The 24,472-nt window shown below is 36.8% G+C and overlaps 2 protein-coding genes across 3 annotated transcripts in view; one reads left to right on the top strand and one right to left on the bottom strand.

The window, feature by feature from the left end:
- The window catches only part of LOC109424709 (sphingolipid delta(4)-desaturase DES1), a 429,300-nt gene that overhangs the window by 19,604 nt on the left and 385,224 nt on the right, over positions 1 to 24,472 (top strand). The window lies entirely within an intron of this gene.
- Positions 1 to 24,472, bottom strand: part of LOC134284301 (calcium/manganese antiporter SLC30A10-like) — a 365,099-nt gene that overhangs the window by 223,149 nt on the left and 117,478 nt on the right. The gene's annotated exons all lie outside the window — the stretch shown is intronic.

Below are 24,472 nucleotides of genomic sequence, written 5' to 3'. Positions count from 1 at the left end.
GATGCGTACGCTCGGTAGATTTCAATATGTGTCATAAGCTTAAACTTTTTCTCTGTCTGCATCCGGAAATAAAAAATTATTTATGTCAAATTTACGCCGACTAAGTTCCCGAAACCCAAGTTCGGCTCAAACCAAGGGCCGTAACGTCGGATGAAATAGAATCACCCCGCTCATAATTTATCCGGAGCGAAAAGCCAATTGTTAAGGTATAATATTTAATCATCATAGAATTTATTTATTTGAACATAGTCTGGTAAAGTTAAGAGAATAGAAATTAGTCAACACTAACAATAACATTTACAATAAAGACGAGTGAAAAATTGTATTAACACTTTGCGATTTCCCAAATTTAATAGAATCTTCAACCAACGTGAATGTTCGTATCATCGTCGAAATCTGATCAAACCATACGTTGTTTGGTAACACCTGGCAGATAAGACATACACGAGTCCTGGCGAATAATCGTAAAGCTGAATGGTAATATAAATAGGATCTGGGATATGGGTAGGGGGACTTACTTAGGGCGCTTGCTGCTATAACTTTTTGGGGCATGATAAGATACGCACAGTATCTAGCGCCAGGGCTGGCATTTCCTCATTCACTGCGCGGAATGCGCAGTTTCTAAACGCAAAGCGCAAAGAGCAGGTGGCTGCGCAATGAGAAATAAAAAGAACGCAGTGAGCAAACTCACATGCAGAGAACAGTTTGCCATTACACACTGCGTTATTTGTTCTGCTCACTGTGAAAGAGTGTGAAAGTAAATTGACAATGAGTGAGGCGAAACGAAGCGAAATCAGAGACAAACAGACGTAAACTGCCGAAATTTGCTTCCTATATTTGTCAAGATCCTGATTACTTTGAGCATTGATGTTTTCGGTAGAGTTGTTAGGCTGATCAAGGGCCTGAAGGTTATGGATCGTTTGATTCAGTATTCCACCACTAGGTGGTGCTAGAGGTCAAACAAATTTTATATTTCATATATCTCAGGACTCTGATCACTTAGAAAGTTGGTGTCTTCGGCAATGTTGTTTGGTAAGTGAAGGGCTCAAAGTAAATGGACCACTAGTTTCGAAACTCCGCCACTAGGCGGCGCTAGTTACACATTTGCAAGATCATGAAAATGATTGATTTTTTTCATTAAGTATTCAACATGCTGTAATTTTGTTTTCTTTGATCATATTCAAGTCAAGTCAAATGTTTTACAAAGACCAATATGTTAGCCGTAAATGTGCATAATTTCATTTCATTCGGTTCAATAAATTCTGAGATATAGCAGTTTAATGAAAAATACTCAAATATGAATCATTTAACTAGAATCGCTCTAACTTCATGTTAAATTATCCAATCAAGCCCAAATTTGTACCATTTAGAGCTAACTAGTTGTGCAATAAGCGATAAGCGATTTTTTCCGTGGCGAACTCGCCTAGGGCGAAAAGCCACGTTAATAAAGAAAAAAAAAAAGCGATAAAAATTTGAGAATTTTTGGTGCACTCTATAGAAAGTTACAGCTTGCTGAATATTTTTGCGATAATTAATAAAAGTTACATGCTTCTTCTAATTGATAACTAGCGCCACCTACTGGCAGAATATTGAAACAATTTACCAATCAACTGAAAGGCCTTAACCAACCAAACAACATTGCCGAAGACACCATCTTTCTAAGTGATCAGAATCCTGAAATATATATAATATAAATTTTGTTTGCTCTGTAGCGCCGCCTAGTGGAGGAATTTTTAATCAAATGAATCATAATTGGTAAGTTCTTAACCAGCCAAATATTTTTTCCGAAGACATCAACTCTCGAAGTTATCACGATCATGAGATATTTGGTATAAAAAACTCGTCAGTATTACGTCTGTTTGTCTCTGACATAACAGAAATCACAGACAACAAGATGTGACTTTTGTGAAAATTTCATACCGTATATCTCAGCACCATGATTACTTAGATAGTTAGTGTGTTTGACAAAGTTGTTGGAATAGTCAAGGTCTTGCTAGTGACAGAGATGCATTTTGAACGCTCATGAGCTGTGAGCGTGTCAAAACTGTTCCTTTGAAGCTCTCGAGAGCATGTTCAACATTTTGAACACAATCTAGATTACTAGATTGAACACAGAGTGGTGTTCAAAATTGACAGGTCAGATGCGTTTGGATTGGGTTGGAAAATTCGAAGTAGCGTTTTCTATCGATGAGAAAGAAACATTGCAATGCTTCCAAAACCTCAACTATCGTTAGGTATGCCACAACGATATTGGCGTGCTCTGGGCTGGTTGGGACCATCAGATACGCGGATGGCGTAAGAACCACGCCATAATACCGTTGAACACAAATAGATGTCCAAGCTTGGCCGGGTGTGGTGAGAAAATCCCTTTTATTCGATACTATTCGTGGAGCAGTTAATCCTCCGTCGGTTGTCCCACAGTGTGGGGCCCACGCATTATGTTGTAATTGCTCGGATGTCTACCAAATAAATTACTAAATAATGGGTTCACACATTCGATACCTTGAACCATCATTTAATTATCCAATCATTTAATTTTTATTTCGAAATTCCATTTTGCAGTTTGGAACTAGATCTAGCATATGCAGGAAATAGCTGCATGACACATACGCACGGTAGAAATTTGTTGCTATCTGCTACCTGTTGCTACTAGCTACGAAGAGCACTGTGATCAGGCGCTCGAAATGTTTGAACATGAACACGGCTCACGTGAGCACAGCTCTTGAACAGAACATGAACAGAACGCGTTCAAATGCATCTCTGGAGTGATAGGCCGTTTGATTATAAATACCTCCACTAGGTGGCGATAGCGATCAAGCAAATTTTATATTCCATATATCTCAGGACTCTGATCACTTAGAAAGATGGTGTCTTCGGCAATGTTGTTTGGTTGGTTAAGGCCTTTTCGTTAATTGATAAATTGTTTCAATATTCTACCACTAGGTGGCGCTAGTTAAAAATAAGTAGAAGCATGCAACTTTAATTATTTATCGCAAAAATATTCAGCAAGCTGTAACTTTTTTTTAAGTGCGCCAAAAATTCTCAATTTTTTATCGCTTATTGCACAACTAGTTAGCTCTAAATGGTACAAATTTGGGCTTGATTGGATAATTTTACATGAAGTTAAAGCGATTCTAGTTAAATGATTCATATTTGAGTATTTTTCATTAAACTGCTACATCTCAGAATTTATTGAACCGAATGAAATGAAATTTTGCACATTTACGGCTAACATATTGGTCTTTGTAAAACATTTGACTTGACTTGAATATGTTTAAAGAAAACAAAATTACAGCATGTTGAATACTTAATGAAAAAAATCAATCATTTGCATGACCTTGCAAATGTGTAACTAGCGCCGCCTAATGGCGGAGTTTCGAAACTAGTGGTCCATTTACTTTGAGCCCTTGACTTACCAAACAACATTGCCGAAGACACCAACTTTCTAAGTGAGCAGAGTCCTGAGATATATGAAATATAAAATTTGTTTGACCTCTAGCACCACCTAGTGGTGGAATACTGAATCAAACGATCCATAACCTTCAGGCCCTTGATCAGCCTAACAACTTTACCGAAAACATCAATTCTCAAAGTAATCAGGATCTTGACAAATATAGGAAGCAAATTTCGACAGTGTTACGTTCGTTTATCTGTGATTTCTGTCATACCAACTGCGCAATGAGCAGCGCAATGAGTATGCGTGCGTCATGTGTCATTTACTCTTTGCGTGAAACAGATACATTACGCACTGCGCCTCAAAGAGCAAAAGATCCGTGAGAATGAGCATCCGTACGCAGCACATTCGCTTGTATTGAATGCGCGCAGCCAGTGGCTCACTGCGTTTTTACACTTTGATGAGAATTCCAGCCCTTCTAGCCATCTACCAAAATTCAAGTCAACTGGTTTGAAATTGGCTGAGTTATAGCAGCAAGTGCCCAAACTAGGCCCCCTGCCCAAGTGGTCCCAGACCCTACTTCAATTTGTGAAGGTGCCAATGTGTGTTTTCGTTTTTGTACATTCTACAGGGCGGATGATCCAGTCCAAAAATGCAAGCCTATAATTCGCATTAATCGAGAGATGACTGTATGTCCTGTCGGCTCGTGCCACTACTATATCACAGGATTCCCTCGTTATTTTTTCTCAGGTATGTATGCGCGTGCAACATAGAGCACTGCTATGTGTACCGAGTAGACCGTAACGGTTGAATTATGCGAGTGCGCTCGCGTACGCTGTACTTGTATTACATACACTTCTATGAAAAATTAGTCAAGTTAGACACATAAGACTTATAAGTACACTCTTAGAAAACATCATGTAAATTTAAGTTCACTTGGATGCACATAAAAGGAGCGGCCCGTTTGACACAAATTTACGTCTTTTATCACAAATAAAATCGAGCTCACAATCGCTAGAGCCGAAGCGACAGATGAAACATATGTAAGTAAAATAATGACCTGGATTCGTACTCTGGTCCGCTGATTGAGAGGCACGTGCTATACCTCTCGGCTGTACCACCGAGTTGTGAGACGAACGATAAATGTAAAACTGTTTCTACTTATCTGGTCAGATAGGTTTATGGACATCTTGTGCAACCAACTCGAACTTACATGATGGATGTAAAATTGAGTCGAATTTGCCATTCAGTCATGAAATGTTTACGTACGTTGATGGTTTACGTCACGAGTAAATTCCTAATTTTTTAAGAGTGTATGAGCAGTTAAGTTTTAATGATCGTACCGCTACTTTGTAATTGACCAGAATTCAAAAATGATTTTTCATAAGGGCCTAACTGGCTTGATCGATTTCTCTTCGTCGACTCTCTCTTTCGCTAATAACTTGATCAAAACAAACAAAATCATTATTCTTTTTCGCATTTCAACCAAAAAATCTTTGGAAAACTCAATACACATTCTGTGATAAAACAAAGAGAGGATCGATGAAGAGAACTCGAAAATGTCAGTTAGGCCCAGATGAAAAATCAGTGTCGAATTATCCAACTTGCCAAGGAAACAACAAATGGAGCTTCTTGCTAAAAATAAGTTCCGCCGTCTACATCCCGTCCACTAGCCGCACTCAACAAACGGAGCGTGGGAGTAGCTTATTGCCCTAGTGCATTTTTGGGAACTTAAAGCTTTAACTTTAAATAAGGGCGCCAGTACGTCATCGTGAAAGACATGAGATATGAGTTTGATGTGCGTTGTTACAAACACCTCTAAATCGAGAATTTTGGTCATCACTTAACGTGACGACTCTTTCAATCATTGTCGTATCAAATAATATATGGAATTAGCTCACCAAAATATCTATTCACCAGTGGACAAAATCGGGTGGAAATTATCGATCTTTATCGCTGATTGGTGTCGTGTAGTTGTCAATCAGAAGGTGCGAAAAAAATGTGTTCAAGTTGCTGCTTGCAGTTTGTATTTATTTTCAGTTAGATTTACTCGCCAAGTTCAGCAGTTGAAGTTCAGAAAATTTTGAAATATCATAAATCAGACAGGGATGGGAACACTCACTTGCAACGAGTTACATTCACTTGCTATTTTCTCAGCTCAGAAGCGTGCAATCAAGAAACGATGTATGAGTGACTTTTGCCTTGTGATTTTGTCTAAAACTTTGCCGAATAGAGTAGGGGTCGCACATGAATCCCAAGGTCGTGACAGAGCTGTGAAAGCGACTCTCCACGAGGTGAGTGTAATTTTCATTCACCTCGTGGAGAGTTGCCTTCGCAGCTCCCTCACGACTTCAGTATGCGTGTGTGAATACTATTCTATTCGGCAAAGTTTTAGACGAAATCACAAGGTAAAAGTCGTCCATACATTGTTTCTTGATTGCACGCTTCTGAGTTGAGAAAGCTGCAAGTGAGTGTAACTCTTTCCAAGTGAGTGTTCCCATCCTTGAAATCAGAAAAAATAAATTGACAAGAAACCAACGAACATTTGGTTCTTCTTCTTCTTTATGGCTCTACGTTCCCACTGGGACTTAACCTGCCTCGCTTCATCTTAGTGTTCTTTGAGCACTTCCACAGTTTTTAATTGAAGGGCATTCTTTGCCTGCCATTGCATGAATTTGTATATTGTGAGTCAAGCACAATGATACATTATGCCCAGGGAGTCGAGAAAATTTTCCCGACCGGAACGGAAGTCGAACCCGCCGTCTTCGGATTGATGATCCATAGCCTTAACCATTAGCAGAGAAGAGAAGGGCATCTCAGAACAAACCGAACACACGAAAAGTGATAAATTTTAGACGTGAAAAATCGGATCGATTTATTTTGTTTCTACCCATTTCGTTTCCATCGTGTATAAACGTCAAAACAACTGCATGGCTCAAAGTGATTGTTTATTTCAGGTATAATCAAAATTAATTAACAGATGAATTATCTTATTCTTCGAAATTTTGTTTCATTGAGAGCATATCAATTGTTGTTTCGACCACTATTGCAATAATATGGTGCACGTACCAAAGATGTTTTTTGCAATTGCAGGCTATTATAAAGCATAATAATGGTGTTTTAACATTTTTTCTTGATTATCATAACGGTTTCATACATATTCCCATCACTATTGTATCGCGTACCCTGTTTACGGTTTTAAGAGATAGGCAACTTTGACTGTGTCCCCAAAATACATTCTAGTTAAACACATTTTTTTTTGCGAATCAGTTTTTGAGTTGGTGTACCTGCCTCCGAAATACTTTGCTTTGTCGTGTCAACACGGTTGAAATTTTCCGTGTAAAAAGTGTGGCTTCAACCGCTAGGTGTCGCGACCAACAGCATGAAATATTTATCAATTTCTGACTCGGGAGATGGCCTTCTCTTCTCTGCCATTAGGCTAACTGAAGACCAGAACATTTGATTCATTTCATTTATTTAGTATAACATCAAATTCAAGATAAAACTGAATCAACAATATTTCTCCATAATACACGGTTCGTGGCTGCCGCTTTCCATCCTCGGTCGCGCCTGATGCTCGCTAAGTCACGCTCCACCTGGTCCGCCCATCGTGCTCTCTGCGCTCCACGCCATCTTGTGCCAACCGGATCAGTTGCAAACACCAGCTTTGCAGGGTTGTTGTCCGGCATTCTTGCAACATGCCCTGCCCACCGTATCCTTCCGGCTTTGGCCACCTTCTGGATGCTGGGTTCGCCGTAAAGTGCAGCGAGCTCGTGGTTCATTCTTCTCCGCCACACACCGTTCTCCTGCATACCGCCGAAGATCGTTCTCGAAAACTCCGAGTGCTTGTAGGTCCTCCTCGAGCATGGTCCAAGTCTCGTGCCCGTAAAGGACCACCGGTCTTATTTGCGTTTTGTACATGGTGCATTTGGTGCGTGGGTGAATCTTTCGACCGCAGTTTCTTCTGGAGCTCGTAGTATGCCCGACTTCCGCTGATGATGCGCCTCCGAATTTCACGGCACACGTTGTTGTCAGCCGTCAGTGAGGATCCGAGGTAGACGAATTCCTCCACCACCTCGAAAGTATCCCCGTCTATCGTAATATTACTACCCAGACGGATCCGGTCGTGTTTGGTTCCGCCTACCAGCATGTACCTTGTTTTTGAGGCATTCACCACCAGTCCGACCTTTGCTGCTTCGCGTTTCAGGCGGGTATACAGCTCTGCCACCGTTCCAAATGTTCTGGCAATAATGTCCATGTCGTCCGCAAAGCACACAAATTGTCCGGATTTTGTGAAAATCGTTCCCCGGCTGTTGAGCCCGGCTCGTCGCATCACACCTTCCAGAGCGATGTTGAAGAGTAGGCATGAGAGTCCGTCACCTTGCCGCAGTCCCCGGCGAGATTCGAATGAACTGGATTGTTCACCCGAAACCCTTACGCAGTTTTGCACACCGTCCATCGTTGCTTCAATCAGTCTAGTCAGCTTCCCAGGAAAGCCGTTTTATATATATCTCAATTCTCTGATCACTTAATAGACTGTTGGTGTCTTCTGCAATAGTTGGTAGGTCAGGGGCTTACAGTTGATGAACCATTTGTTTCGAAATTCTGCCACTAAGTGGCGCTAGTTACAGATTTGAAAAATCATGCAAACGATTGATTTTTTTATAAAGTAAGTTTCCAACTAGTTGTAATTATGGTTCTTTTGAACATATTCAAGTCGAATCAAATGTGTTTCAAAGACCAATATATTAATCATAAATTTCTAACATTTCAGTTCATTTGGTTCACTTAATCCTGAGATACATTCTTGTACCGACTTTTCGGACCCTCTAACTAGAGCAACCATGGGAAGTAGAAGGTTAAGGTCATCTCGCAGAAGCCTTGAAACTTTCTTTGGATAAAACCCTCGAGGTATCCCAATATGAATTCCTAAAGGTAATTGCTATTGAAATTCTTGATGATTTTCCTCGAGGCCTTTCCCAAGAACTTTCAATTAATGGAATCCTTGGAAAAATTCTTAAATTCACCGTAAGGAATTCATGGATGAATCGCTGAAACATATTCAAAAAGAATCGTCTGGAGGAATTTAGGAAGGAATTCCTAGAGGAACTCCTGGTGCATTCATAAAAAAAATGGTTTAACTCCTGCAGGATCCCCTGGCGAAATGTCTGAAACATCCCTGAAGAAATTATTGTATGAATTTCTGATGCAATCCCTGAAACTACCTTGAAAAGTAACCGAGTTACGAACTTGGTGTCTTCGACAAAGCTATTATGAATAACATTTCCTACAACTCTTGTGAAGACATCAACCTTGTTTCTTGAAAGATTCAAAAAAGAAACTTTCTATCTCACTTTTTAGGTGCATTGATATTTTTTTCCGACAGCCAAAAAGAAGCGCAGTATTGTAGTGAAAAACTTCCTCGAAATACGCCACGATGCTGAACGGTATGGTTAACTCAGCAACTGCGCAGTATAGTAGCTGGATTCTTGCACGGAGAAAAATAAATAGTAAATACAAACGTTTTTTGGTTTATTTCAACCAGAATTCAAGTTTGATTTTGGCACAACCGACATTTTAGTTAATTTTAACAAACAACGTTTGTTGAACCTAGCTAAAGTATGTTGTTGTTATTTTTTCGGATATGTCAGTAAATTTAACTAAAATTGGTTTGAAATAACTACCCGGTTAGCTGTTTCGCATTACCGCTTCAGAAACAACTAACGAAATTAGTTGTTTCAAACTAAATTCAACAGTTTGAAATTACCGCAATCCAATTTGTTTCAAATAAATTGGTCGTTTGAATTTAACGACGAATTGGTTGTTTTTGTGACAGTTACCCATTTTTTCTTCTTTATTTTCTCTTTTTTTACAAAATTAAAGTAATTGTTATAAGTTGTTTGTTGCACATATTTATTTTTACTCATATGCAGGTGCTAGCGTTTGATTAAAACAACAATACTCATGATTTTTTGCGTAGACGATCTGCTTTTGTACAAGCTCTCTTATAGACGATCGTTTTCCGACATGACGTCCATTGATGGCAACATTTTTCTGGTGCATTGATTGCCTACCTTTCGTTCTTTTCTCATTCCACGTTTGATGCGATGCGATTGCTGAATTCATTAATTCTATCGTGTTTAGCTCAAGCGAATGTTTAGCAGGAAAACAAATCCAACCGTGTGGCATACGCGATTTCCATCCGTTCGGGCACATTTTTTCACGCATCAATTTTGGAAAGTCGATATAATTGGAGAATATTGTTACATGTATCTAATATTGAAAAACTTATTCATACCTGGAAATGCCTCTGGTGCATTATTAATAATTAAGTAATTATTACTTCAAACTCACTAGACAAATAATGAGTGAGAACTAATCCTGACGATGCCAAAAACACTTTTCGAAATGGTGGAACTAAACAAGACCAGCATGAGCTTGTGGCGAGGCTGGAGGAGTGATGCAAATCAAACAAACCAATAATCTGGTTTGTTTTAAACTGAAGATCCGGTTGAATTTTCCTCAAACAATATTTTGGTTTGGTTTTACCGGATTGTTTGTTGAAGTAAACCAATAATCTGGTTTGAATTTACCAACACACAAATGAAGCATTCAAACTGAACTTTAGTAAAAACAAACCATGATATTTGTAACAAACAACAAATTTATCAATTTGTTTTTACCGGGGTGGATGTTACTAATCGGTGTTAGAAGTAACAAACCAGCCAGTTGGTTTAACTGACATTTTTTGTTTGGAAACAACCAATTTTTAATTTGAAATAATTAATAATGAAGATAGAAATCCAACAAACGGGTTTGTTGTTTCAAACCAGTGAAGTTTTTATCCGTGTGGCATTCGATAAGAAATCATAACATTATTTCGTGAAAACACCATTTCTCGAGAGTGGCTTGACGGATCTTCATGAAAGCTGAACAAACCCTAAAGCTCCGTGGTACACCTTTCCTTTTTTAATATCGTGTGTTTGGTTGAAATGGCAATCGAAATTTTTTTCTTGATTTTCCAAAATTTCTCAATCAATGCCCTCCCCTCTACCAGCACGAGGAGGGTAAAAACTTCTTATTTATAAGTTTCTAGTAGGAAGCAATCAGAAAAGGTAGTTTTGAGCAGTACAAATGTTGAAGCATTAGCGTGGTGCTGGCGGAGTAACGGAGGGTTAACAAATACTATCGTTAGCTGGGCAGTTATGAAAATTAACAGTGTACCACCCGGATAGAGGGGAAGTAATAATGATCGAAACGTGATATTGGTTTCATTGATACAAGAGATGAAAGATCTGAAAACAATATTGGAAAATTAGAATGTTCCTGGAACATCTGAACAATATCAAAATTTGATATTTCAAGATCAAGCGAATAACTTGCTGCTATTGGTTGGATCTTACAAGATCTAAATAAGATCTAATGATGATGTCCCAGGAGTCAATTTTAGATATTATTTTTAGATCTTTTATCTCTTATAAAAATCAAACCAATATCACATTTTGATCTCAATATCAAAATAAGCTATTATTGAGCTGTTTTCCTCTAGCCGGGAATGCATCTTCAAATTACATTTATGTACTTTTAATAAAACTACCAGGATACTAACTCATATTGCCATCTACGTGACTGTATGTAATCAGTGAAACATAATCATAATGGGAAACGGCCAAAGAGCAATGCGTTATATACCTATTAGCCTGGTACACGGTTTATATGGGAAAATATAAAAAATGGAAAAAAACTCCAACTCCTGTATACTTTTTGAGTTCCATTTTGGTCTCATATCAACAGTGCAAAATTTCAGATCAATCGAAGAATTATTGAGCTGTTTTCCTCTAGCCGGGAATGCATCTTCAAATTACATTTATGTACTTTTAATAAAACTACCAGGATACTAACTCATATTGCCATCTACGTGACTGTATGTAATCAGTGAAACATAATCATAATGGGAAACGGCCAAAGAGCAATGCGTTATATACCTATTAGCCTGGTACACGGTTTATATGGGAAAATATAAAAAATGGAAAAAAACTCCAACTCCTGTATACTTTTTGAGTTCCATTTTGGTCTCATATCAACAGTGCAAAATTTCAGATCAATCGAAGAAACTATATTTTAGCGCCCGCCATTCTTAGTTTTTCATACGATTTACTATGGGGAAAATTTACTTCTTCAAAGAAAAATCACTTGAGGTCACCCATTGATCCCTAAAAATAAGTCGTTGAATGATTTCTGTAGATCACTTCACGAGGAATCAGACCTCCGAAGACCCCAAAGCGATGCGACTTTCGTGGAAAAAGTTATTAAGCCTTACCCGATCGATAAAATGACGAGATTTTATTATTTATTGTTATTCCTTACACGTTAAACAGCGTTGGCATGCCATTCGGTTTTCAGTCAATAACTATTTCCACATGTCTTAGATCGCTTTGCAGTCTTCAGAGGGTTTGTTCCTCGTAAAATTTTCAATAGAAATCATTCATCGATATATTTTTAGGGGTTAAGGGGCAACCTGTGGCGATTTTTCTTTGAAAAAGTGATTTTCCCCATAGTAAAACGGCTGGCGCTAAAATATAGTTTCTCCGATCGAGCTGAAATTTTGCACAGTTGATTTGGGCCAAAATGGAACTCAAAAAGTGTACAGGAGTAAAATGTCTTTTATGCAATTCAGTATTATAATTTCAGTTTTATCTGACTCATTTCAGTATAATAATGACCTACTTTTCCGTACAGGCTCATTATGCAACTGAAATGAGTTGCATAATGAAAAATAGTTGCATAATGTTCATAATGCAACTCATTTGGGTTGCATTATGAACATTATGCAACTCAAATGGGTTGCATTATGAAAAAAACATTGCATAAAATTTTGTATGCAACTCATTGCATAAATAACTATTTGTGTCCCACGCTAATACCTATCGCTCATTGCATTTTATGACAATAATTGCTATCGACTTCTGCGCACGAGACTCCCGTTCGCGCTCAGATCCTTGGTTGCATCTGCTACCACATCCAAGCGAGCCTGATCTTCGCTCCAGACTGGCGGGGAAGCAAGGAGAGGCGATAAAAATTTGGAGGGAACACCTTAGCGCGCTCTGCGGAGAAGAGGGATACAGAGAGCATAACAATGAGCTATGTACATAAATGATGTTTTATGTGCATGAGGGTTCCAATCAGCTGGTAGCATACTCGAACACTCGGTACGACGTCGCAGTGGGTTCCAATGTCCTTGGCATACGGGCCAGATGAATTATTGTTCGCAAAAATCATTGTTTTTTTTGTGTAAACATGCTTATTCTTGCAGCGACCGATATTATTTTGAATTGTACAGTAGACGTTCGATAAGTGCAACATGTTTAAGTTTCACTTACCCAATGAAATTCGATAACTGCAAAAACTGACAGACGCCAAAGAGCTGTCAGTCGCTGCAGAATGCAGCCAATATGTATTCAGAAAACATCGCACTGCAACAAAAGTGCAGGCGAAAAACATTGCAACGCTGTTGACATTTGGTTTTGACGGATAGCGGTGCGGTAACTGCAAAATTGTTGCACTTAGGGGACTTGCACTTAAAAAGAATTGCAATTAAACCGTTTGCACCGAGTTTTGGCAGATAATGTCAGAACATGGTTTCCCGGCGAAACTAATTAGGCTGATATGCGCAACGCTGCGCACTGGTTGAATTCAAATCAAGTCTTCCGATCGCAGACGATATGTCTACCTTGGATGGATTACTCTGCTTCGCTTTTCCAAATTTAATGTTCAACATCAGTGCTGAAAATTTGATTTTGACTTATCCAGATTCAATTGCCCACTGTTCATATCAGAAGCTGAACCTGAAAATATTATATATGGCAAACTTGTGCTCTAATTAAAATATTTAGGGTAAATGCTCTGCCATACACTCAGCGCACAATGTTCGAAATCGATGATTTTACGATCAAAATTAAATAACTTTTTTCACGTTGGTTCTAGAGGTTTGGCGTGTTCTACAAAGTTTTTCTGCATGTTAAAAGGCGTCTTTTGATAAAATTTAATAAATGATTAATCCCCCTAGAAGTGAGATAAAAAATTTATTTTTTCGAAATATTTTTTTAGAGGTTTGACGTCTTCAGCAAAGTTGTAGCCCATAATAAGAGAACAAAAATCGTAGAATATGTCAAAACTCCATCTCTTACGGTTTTCGAGATATAGAGCGTTTTGTGCGAAGCACCCCTAAAACTAGTTTTTTCAGTGTAGCTTCAACATATAAAATCCTACAGTTTTGTGACCTTCTACAAACTTGTTCAGGACGTCGAATTACACATTTCTTCCGAAAATGTCAAGTCATTTTATCTTAAAACAAAAAAGTTATAGGCAAATTTATCATATTTTAAGGTGTACTTTCACCTTAAGTAACTATTTCTGGCGCAAAATGGCGCAGATTGCTCAGTCGGTAGTTGAACAATTAGACTTTTTACTATCACTTGGGGGTGGAAACCCTCGTGGGCAATAGTGGGAAAGGTGGTTTAAATATATGACAAAAACTAATTATTTTGCCTGTAATACAAGAAAAATAAATAAAAAAATAATCATTTAGGAGCCCGCAGTAATTTTTACTGCATTGCGTTATTTTCAGCAATATTTTACAACATTTTTGAGCATGATTTATTTATTTATTTACTTAAATTAGCGACACTTTACACCAAAGTTGCATTCGTGTCGTTTTTGAGCATTGTTTTTACTAAACAGAATATTTTATTCATGATTTTGAATCCATATTGTATACTATCAGATGGTCAGACAATTTCTGATAAAGTTACTTTAAAATTACCTGTTTGAAGTTTTTTTGGGGCAATATTCAAGTTAAGTAGCGCTAGAAATAGGAAGAAGGAAATATTAAACAGTTCAAGATGTGCATCAAAACACATAGTAGATTTTTTTGTTATTTTTTCATGTATTTATATTTATATTTGTTGTTTGACTTTTCAACTACGGAATCAGTATCGGAAAACATCAGGAGAAGTTTTGATTCGTCCGATAGCAGATTAACAGCTTTTACGGTAATCCACGAGTTTGACTTACAACTGGGAAGCAATAGAAATATATCAGATATAAATCAATAAAATACAGGGGGTGCCGATAAATAACGCGATAGTTTTTTTTTTTAATTTCAAACATTATTTTTAATCTCTTGACGTTAACCAATTACATGTTACGTCCCATCGTCTGTATCATGAGTTAATTGAAGTACTTTTCATATTTTTAACAGTACTTTTCACAAAAATCGGGTTGAAAATAAAATTTTATATCAAATTGATTATTTGATATAAAAGATTAACTTTATTTTCACCAGGAAATTGTCAAAATATGTATTGAAGAATGTAAAATTACAACTACCTTAATAAGAACTGCGAAGGTATTTATCAAAACGCATTTGATATTCTAACCACCGTAGCCATTCAGTTTTATGACTATTGAGTAGGTTGTCATTCGTTTGGGCATAGATATGTTGTCATAAGTTTGAAGAAATTCAATACTTTTATTTAGAACTAGCTTTAGTTATAACTCACGGGAACAATATTTTGTTCTGTTGTTTTAATTTTTAGTGATAAAAACTCATTGGTTTTTGCAAAAACGTTGTAAAATATTGCCGGAAGAAACACAGTGCAGTAAACATTACTGTGGGCTTCTTAATTATTATTATTTTTTATTTATTTTGCTTGTATTACAGGCAAAATAATTAGTTTGTGTCATGTATTTAAACCACCTTTCCCACTATTGCCCACGAGGGTTTCCACCCTCAAGTGACAATAAAAAGTCTAATCTTTCAACTACCGACTGAGCCATCTGCGCCATTTTGCGCCGGAAATAGTTACTTAAGGTGAAAATACACCTTAAAATATGATAAATTTGCCTATAACTTTTTTTTAAGATATAATGACTTGACATCTTCGGAAGAAATGTGTAATTCGACGTCCTGAACAAGTTTGTAGAAGGTCACAAAACTGTAGGATTTTATCTGTTGAAGCTACACTGAAAAAACTAGTTTTAGGGGTACTTCGCACAAAACGCTCCATATCTAAAAAACCGTAAGAGATGGAGCTTTGACATGTTCTACGATTTTTGTTCTCTTATTATGGGCTACAACTTTGCCGAAGACATCAAACCTCTAAAAAAATATTTCGAAAAAATAAATTTTTTATCTCACTTGTAGGGGAATTAATCATTTATTACATTTTATCAAAAGACGCATTTTAACATGCAGAAAAACTTTGTAGAACACGCCAAACCTCTAGAACCAACGTGAAAAAAGTTATTTAATTTTGATCGTAAAATCATCGATTTCGAACACTGTGCAGCGCTGGAGTACAGTTACTTTGTAGTCAACAAGATATCAAGGTAGGTGGAACTTGTTTTACTGGAATATACAAATTAATATTTTCATAATACATAAGTTGAGAACCGCTGCTACATATGACCCAACAGAGAACGAAACCAACACTTCATGACGGGATACTTCATGATTATCATGGCGCAAATCGAGATCCCACAAGGACGATAACTACTCGACCGAAGGAAGTCGCACAGAAGTGCTGTGGGTTGTGGATCTAAGCAATATGTAGTGATTCGACCTCGTGCAGGTAAAAGTGACAAAACCCGGTTCATGAAGGGTGACAATACATAATATGTCTAAGTTTTCCTTTTGCCAATTGCCATTTCCTTCGTCTTTGCTCTTGAAGGTAACGAACGTTGTACTGACGACAGTCGCGAGACAAATAAACGGAGAAAATCCTGTGTTGGGTAAGACGATATAAGGAATGCCGATGCGAAAGCTGGATTTGTTATTTTTTTTTCTCCCGGCAATCGGCATTCTGAGCATTTTCAATTTACGTCTGTAGTAATTCGATCGTTCCAAGACGAAATCCTGGCAAAACGGAAGAATAACCGGTTTAAAGGTCTTATTACTGTTTTGTTGAAGAAAAAAAGATACGGCGGTTTTGTCTGAACAGAAAAAAAAATGCAAAGTAAAGAACAGAAAGCTGCTTATATAAATTTAAATCTCCTTCTCGTTGAATAGACTAACGATTATTTTTTGACGAAGGAAAAGCTTGGTAAAATGTCCAAATGTAAATGTAATAACCGTTCGCCTGTACTGTATTGGAATTTTGCTCAAAATCATCAGATACGTCCTTTGAGAATCCACTGGTATTGTGAAATTTCTAGCAACAGATCATAAAGGCTTTCGGACTTTCACATGAAAACGTACACAGTAATTCTCTGCTTGTTTGACTTTTCCTGCATTTTGTAGATATTTAATATCTCAATTATTTTTGGTATCATACAATATAGATAATATAATATATAATCCAATAATCAATAATTTTAACTCTATCAAATTTGGGCCAGCGGCGATTAGCTTCCTACTCTTTTCTATCCTTTTTTGCTTGGTTTTTCTTAGTTTTATTTTTCATTCATTTCGAAACTTTTACCTCCAATATGCATGTTAGTGCACTTTGTATCTTCGTTTGTATCTACTACCTAACGATATCAATCTGCTTGTTTGCTGTATGACATTCTTTAACGCCATAACCGTCTAGCTAAATCTTTTCAAAAGTATAATCATACGGGGAATATGACAATTACGGTACCTAGTCAATTCTTTAAAAAAAACTTCATTTTCTGAATTTCTTAGCAAGCAGCTATTGTGAGGTGCGTACCCTAGATTATCGTCGTTGTTAGGACATGCACGTGATAAGAAGTGACGAACCTTAATCCGGTAGAGTCATATTTATCTGCGTGCTTCACACGGGTCTGTCTCTAGCCTTGTTTCTAGTGTGTGATTTTGCGTATGTAAGTTATAAATTCCGGATCTTTCATTTTGTTGTTTGATAGTTTGTTTAGAATGGTTCCGCGTTGAAACCAGGCCACCATCTACATAAAATTTGCCGTTTTTGCAATTATCTCTCAAGTCGTGCGCAATTTAAAAAAAAAATTTGGGAGTATATTTGAATAATATTTCTGGTGAAATTTTATATAAATGAATTTTCGGCATCAATTTTAAAATTTTGACAAATAAATATTTTTAAAAATGAGAAGAAATTTCTGACGCAATCTTGCGCATTCTATCACCATTTTTAAGGTGATACGGTCAAAATTTGGTCACACAATTTTTTTTCATAACTTAAGCCTGCGTCACCAAAACAGCTGATTTTTGGACCAGTAATGCTACTTTATATGTAGCTTATACCATAAAATTTTAATCAAAATCGATTAAGTATTGGTTGATGTATAGATAAAACCATCGACCTACCTTTTTAAAATTTTGCACAAAGGCGCTCCATAGTAAATTTTCGGAAATTTAAGGTCAGTAAAGCACAATTTTGATTATAGAACTACCAATACTGCTCCGATTTTTATCAAAATTTTACAGTATAATACTATTATGAAAATATGTTCTTAGTAAAATTTTGAGCCATTTTCTATGAATACAGGTCGGACTCGATTATCCGGAGTCGGGTTCTGGCGCTTCCCAAAATAATATCTCGCAAACGGAATGCTGAAAGAATCTGAAATTTTGTCTAATGCCTTATCACAGTTCGCTTGACAAAATGTCAAAATTTCAGCTTTATAGAGCATTCCGTTCCTCAGATATATATTAGAGAAGCATCAGAACCTGACTCCGGATAATCGATTCCGATCTGTACTTTCAAAGTTGTAGCAGTTTGTATATGAAAAAAACTGACCGGGTGCCACTTAAGCAAATATAACTTTGTAACGGCTGGATCAAATTGAATGAAATTTTTACACAACATTTTGATATGCATACTTCACATACAGAAAAATTTTCATTGAAATCGGTTTAGTATCTCTGGCTCTATAAATAAAAGAGTAAAAATGTTCTAGTACCGACTTTTCGAACCCTCTAAGCAGAATACCCTCTTCGAATGAGTGTAATCAGTTTCGTACCATTCAATTCCGCCCTATGTATAGGGCGGAATTAAAAGGTACGAAACTGATTACACTCATTCGAAGTAAAAATGTGTTCTTATTTTTTAATCCTCTTTGCACAAAACTTTAAAATTGCAGTTTTCAGGATTCACAATATCTCCGCAAATACTAAACCGATTTTGATGAAAATTTTATGGTATAAGCTACATATAATGTACCATTACTGGTCCAAAAATCAGCTGTTTTGGTGTACGCAGTCTCAAGTTATGAAACAAATTGTGTGACCAAATTTTGACCGTATCACCAGCGGCGTCATGGTCGCAATTTTTTCCGCAGTCAAGTTCGCAGATTGTGAACAATCCTCGGTACTCACTTTACGTAATTTATGTGTAGTCCCTTACTGTCAGAGCTGTCAGATCAGTGTAACACGCTAAATAAAATTTACACAAAAGGCAATTTACACGGAAAAAATACACGGTTATGAATATTTATTGGGTACCGGACTGGTCACCGAAAATTTGATCGTTTTCTTTGGTACATCGAGGTCTTGAAATTAGTGTATTTTTTTCCGTGTAAATTGCCTTTTGTGTAAATTATATTTACCGTGTTACACTGATCTGACAGCTCTGACAGTAAGGGACTAGAAATCCTCTACATAGAGATGAGCGGAAGTTACATACGTCGATTTGGCAACGCTGTTTGTTTTGTTTACAACAGCTGCCAACACTTGCTACAAAGCTAGATGTTCAAACTTTGTGCGTGACTTCGTTGTGGTTCAAGTTGTTTTGTTTACATTTTCTAATTATGGTAGAATTTTTTTTTCAAAATTTTGTTGAAATAGCGGAGAAATCTAAGAAATCTGAATGCGCTAATTATATCGGCAGAAGTGAAGCAAGAAGCAGCAATGGAAGTTTTTTCGACAAGTGCAGCAACAAAAGTGTCGTCATAAGCATGAGCTTTTGAAAGCAGAATTAATCAATTTTTATCTTTTTATTAAACATACATATGCCGCCAATATCTCGATATTAAAAATAAATAATTTTAATTTATTTAGTTCCGATTGCAATACCGTTCAAACCTAGGTGGTGCGAATAGAAACGGTTTTATTTTTCAAGCTAGCTAACACACACTTACGCACTCCCGGCACACAGCTTGTAAACACGCACGAGCGTTCAATTTTCTTGCAACCACCTCTCTCAGCGCGACGCCTTCCTACCTGAGTATCGCGGACTGACTCAATATGCTCTCTCAGCGGGAGCCAAACATCGGGAGCCAAACATTGAAGATGGAGGCTATGTTAAATCCTGAGTGTCGCGGACTGACTCAATATGCTCTCTCATCGGGAGCCAAAACTCGGGAGCCAAACATTGAAGATGGAGGTTATGTTAAGCCTTGTTGAACCTGTGTGATTGATTGAAGAGTGTTGTTATCTAGGTGCTGCGGATATAATCAAAACTGTTATCACGATATCTTCATTTGCCGCTGCCAAGCCGTTGGAGAGCGAGGAGAAGGATAAACATTGTTTTGAGCCCGTTTTAGCTAATTTTGTAACAACTACCCATCAAAATTTCCATCGCGAATGGAAAATAATAAACTTTGAACACGAGAACAAAATCGGAATAATGGTGGATTGATCATGTTTACCATTTCCGAACAGCGTCGCGACGGCATGTTTGACAACCGCGCTGAGAGAGGTGGTTGCAAGAAAATTGAACGCTCGTGCGTGTTTACAAGCTGTGTGCCGGGAGTGTGTAGGTGTGTGTTGGCTAGCTTGAAGCACCACCTAGCTTCCTACGAACGATAAGCATGTTCATTTGGCTCACACTTTGACAGTTCTCTCTGCACGATTGGCTCACAATGGCCGCCTCCGCAGATCTCTATAATGTAGGATTACTATAAGGGACTAAACATAAATTACGTAAAGTGGGTACCGAGTATTGTTCACAATCTGCGAACTTGACTGCGGAAAAAATCGCGACCATGACGCCGTTGGTATCACCCCTTATGGTTTTCAGTGTTTCTTTCATGAAAACTGTCTTATTTTGGGTTTATAAGGAGGAGTTCGCCTTATGACCAAGGATGGGAAAAATCATTAATTTATTGTGTATTCCTCACTCACATCCACGCACAATCTGATGCGAGTGTGCTTCTCCCCCAGCCAAGCAGAATCTTTCCACTTTCATTGCCCATTCTTTCTAATCGCCGAGCACCGGGCGACGCACAGTGGGATCATTCTGAAAAAAGACGATCAAAACCTCTAAGAGCCGTTAGATGACATTTTAGCACATAGGTGTCTTTGGAAGATATGTTCAGAAAAATCTTCTCTATTTTTATGCATATTCACTGTATGGTTAAACTGTATGGTGAACCCGAGCAAAAAAATATTTTTTCAAAATAATATTTTAGAGGGTAGATGTCTTCAGCAAAGTTGTAGAACAAGTAATTTCAAGTAACTTTGCTGAAGACACCATATAGCTTGGACTTCATTTTTAGGGTGAAAATATGAAAGTTTAAAAACAACCTCAAAATCAGTTTTTTGAACTTTTCCATGATTATATCGTAAAATTTCAACGTGATATGTTCTACAAGTTTGTAGGTACTACTGGAATACACTATCTTGCTGAAGACACCAACTCTGTAAAGTTGAAAATTGCTCCAGTAAACCATTTTTTTTGAAATTTTTTCACTATTTTCACTATTGAATATTGTTTGAATAGGCACTTTTTGGCAGCCGTGCTATCAAAATTTCAATGCTTTATCATGTCCAGAATAGACCAAAAGTGACTTAACAATCGGGTCTGATAAGGCACTTTGATTTCTGACGCTATTTTAATAGTCATTTTTCGAAGAAAATATTCACAAATTTCATACAAATCATTTAATACAAACTGAAAACTCACGAAAACTTTTCGATATTAATATTTGTTAATCCAAATTGTATTCTTGTTGAAATAGTCTGCATTTCTAACACTGTGGTTGACTTTACATTGTATACCCGACAAAAAATGCTTTTTAAATTTTTAGGTGAGTTAAAAACTCAACTAACTAGTTAAAAACTGTATTGAATATTTTTTGAGTAGGCACTTTTTTGGCAGCCGTGCTGTCAAAATTTATATGGTTCATTATGTGCAGAATAGGCCAAAATTGACTTACCCTTCAGCGCGCGCGCTGTTGTAAAAAGTACAACACTTCCAAAAAATCTCGCTTTTCGTATACAGCGCGAGCGCGGTGCTGTTTCGGTTGCTTGATGGTGCGCGTTCTGGAAGGTTAACAATCGGGTCTGATAAGGCACTTTGATATCTGAAGCTATTTTAATAGTAATTTTCAAAGAAAATATTCACAAATCTCATACAAAATTTCGATATTATTTTGAGCTCATCCAAGTAGTTATTCTGAATAAAAAAAAAAACAAGTTAAATAAATGTAGACTATTTCAACTGTTTGTGTCATTTATTTTGAACTACAATTTTTAAAAGAGAGAAAAGGCTCTTTGAGTGATTTCCTCATCTACGAAATCTTTCTCAAAAAGGCACAAAACCTTTTTATCTTTTCAAAAAATCGTTATAATATAAACTTAAAACTAAAGGCTCCTCCGGAAGAGTATCCATAATCGAGTCGTGATCTTGATGCGGATTTGCCAAGGGATGAACCAAGGTAATATGTCTACGACGAAGGAATTTTGAAAATCATGGACAGGAATCGACCTAACGAACGCAGTTCTTGAAAACTGGAAAAAATAAATTTTAAAGAGTATCAAACAGCATAACCAATTTCAATAAAATATCTGTGAAGAATTTTCATCATGACGTAAGATTTACAACCTAGAATATCTCTAACATATACTGGCTCCAGACACGAATGCCACATAAGTGATAAAGTGTCTTTAATAAATATTATTAATAATAATAATAATATACTGGCTATTAACAATGTTTCACTCGTTTTATTTTATTTTTTTATTTTCAACACAAAACTTGTAGAGGCATTCATTATATTTTCGCCGTTTAAGTTTTTTAACCAAAGTTATAATGTTAACATAGCAAATCAAAAATAAAAATTATCATTGTTTAGTTGATTATTAATGTATGTATTTTAACACAAACAAATGCATTGGGAATTACAATAAAAAAAATAGATAAAAAAACACAGTTTTTAATTGGTATTAAAAAAACTCATCTAAAAAATTAAAAAGCGATATTTGTTGTCGTATATTCAATGTAAAGTCAACCACAGTGTTAAAAATGCAGACTATTTCAACAAGAATACAATTTGGATTAACAAATATTAATGTCGAAAAGTTTTCGTGAGTTTTCAGTTTGTATTAATTAATTTGTATGAAATTTGTGAATATTTTCTTTGAAAAATGACTATTAAAATAGCATCAGAAATCAAAGTGCCTTATCAGACCCGATTGTTAAGTCACTTTTGGTCTATTCTGGACATGATAAAGCATTGAAATTTTGATAGCACGGCTGCCAAAAAGTGCCTATTCAAACAATATTCAATAGTGAAAATAGTGAAAAAATTTCAAAAAAAATGGTTTACTGGAGCAATTTTCAATTTTACAGAATTGGTGTCTTCGGCAAGATAGTGTATTCTAGTAGTATCTACAAACTTGTAGAACATATCACGTTGAAATTTTACGATATAACCATGGAAAAGTTAAAAAAACTGATTTTAAGGTTGTTTTTTAAACTTTCATATTTTCTCCCAAAAAATGAACTCCAAACTATATGGTGTCTTCAGCAAAGATACTTGAAATTACTTGTTCTTCAACTTTGCTGAAGACATCTACCCTCTAAAAAATTATTTTGAAAAAATATTTTTTTGCTCGGGTTCACCCTACAGTTTTACCATACAGTGAATATGCATAAAAATAGAGACGATATTTCTTAACACATCTTCCAAAGACACCTTTATGCTAAAATGTCATCTAACGGCTCCTAGAGGTTTTGATCGCCTTTTTTCAGAATGATCCCACTGTGCGACGCCAGCAACGGCGGCCGAATGAATCGCTACCGAATCTGAGTGCCGAAGGCGAACGAACCAATATTGAACGAATGTTTGCGTTCTGAGTCGGGTGCGAGAGCATTCGTTTTGGAACGTTCATTTAGCGTTCAGTGGAAGCATTCAGTACTGGGAATTGAATCAGTGAGTGCGTTTTGATTCAATCAGCTGAATGCCACTCGGTAGTTGAGAGAGCGAACGTTCTTTTCGTATACACCGATGCAAGCTGATTCATTTCACTCTCTATTTGTTTCTCTCCTGATTCGCTTCGTTGGCGTCGGTGGCGAGCCGTTTGTGCTGCGTTCGTTCTAAGTGCGCCGTGCTCTCATTCAGTATTGGATTGTTTGCGTTCTTTTTGCTAGTTTGCATCGCCAGCATTCGGTTGAGCGAATGAGTTTTCCCATGCTTGCTTATGACTGTTAATTTCCAAATGCTGTGCGGGAAAACTGCTAATAATTCCAAAAATAATCCAGATTTCGGTATGAATTATGTTAGGTCACTTGAATTAGGGAATTGTTGATCAAAAAAACGATCCCTGGAAATGTTTTTCTCATAAACAAATACTTTGTATTAAATTATGCTTCAAATATAGCGTGAATGGACAATAAGGCAATACGCTGATTATGGTCTTGTAAACCATATTTGTCAAGAGTTCAATGTCGTAACTTGTTTTGAGCATATCGTTGATTTATAGAAGTTTGTTTCTTGTGGAAATACCAGACCGTATGCTGTGAAATTTGCAAATAACGACGTTAATTGGTTTGTGCAGAAGAAAATGGCATGAATTACACAATCAGATCAAAATTTTATTGTAAAGAAATAAAGACTGCATATTTTATATTTTTGTACAAACTACAATAGATAAGCTTCATTTGTTTCTTACAACATTTTTTTCTAGGTCAAACCGTTTTTGATCTGCAGCCGGTTGTAAGTGTACCGATTCTAAAGTGCACAGGCTTTAAAAAAGTGACGAACCTGAATCCGGTAGAGTCATATTTATCTACGTGCTTCACACGGGTCTGTCTGTAACCTTGTTTCTATTGTGTGATTTTGCGTATGTAAGTTATAAATTTCGGATCTTTCATTTTGTTGTTTGATAGTTTGTTTAGAATGGTTCCGCGTTGAAACCAG

Source organism: Aedes albopictus, chromosome 3 (genome assembly GCF_035046485.1).
Source record: "Aedes albopictus strain Foshan chromosome 3, AalbF5, whole genome shotgun sequence".
NCBI classification, from domain to species: domain Eukaryota; kingdom Metazoa; phylum Arthropoda; class Insecta; order Diptera; family Culicidae; genus Aedes; species Aedes albopictus.
The sequence above is the reverse complement of the archived record's forward strand: the minus strand, read 5'-3'. Positions and strand labels throughout refer to the sequence as shown.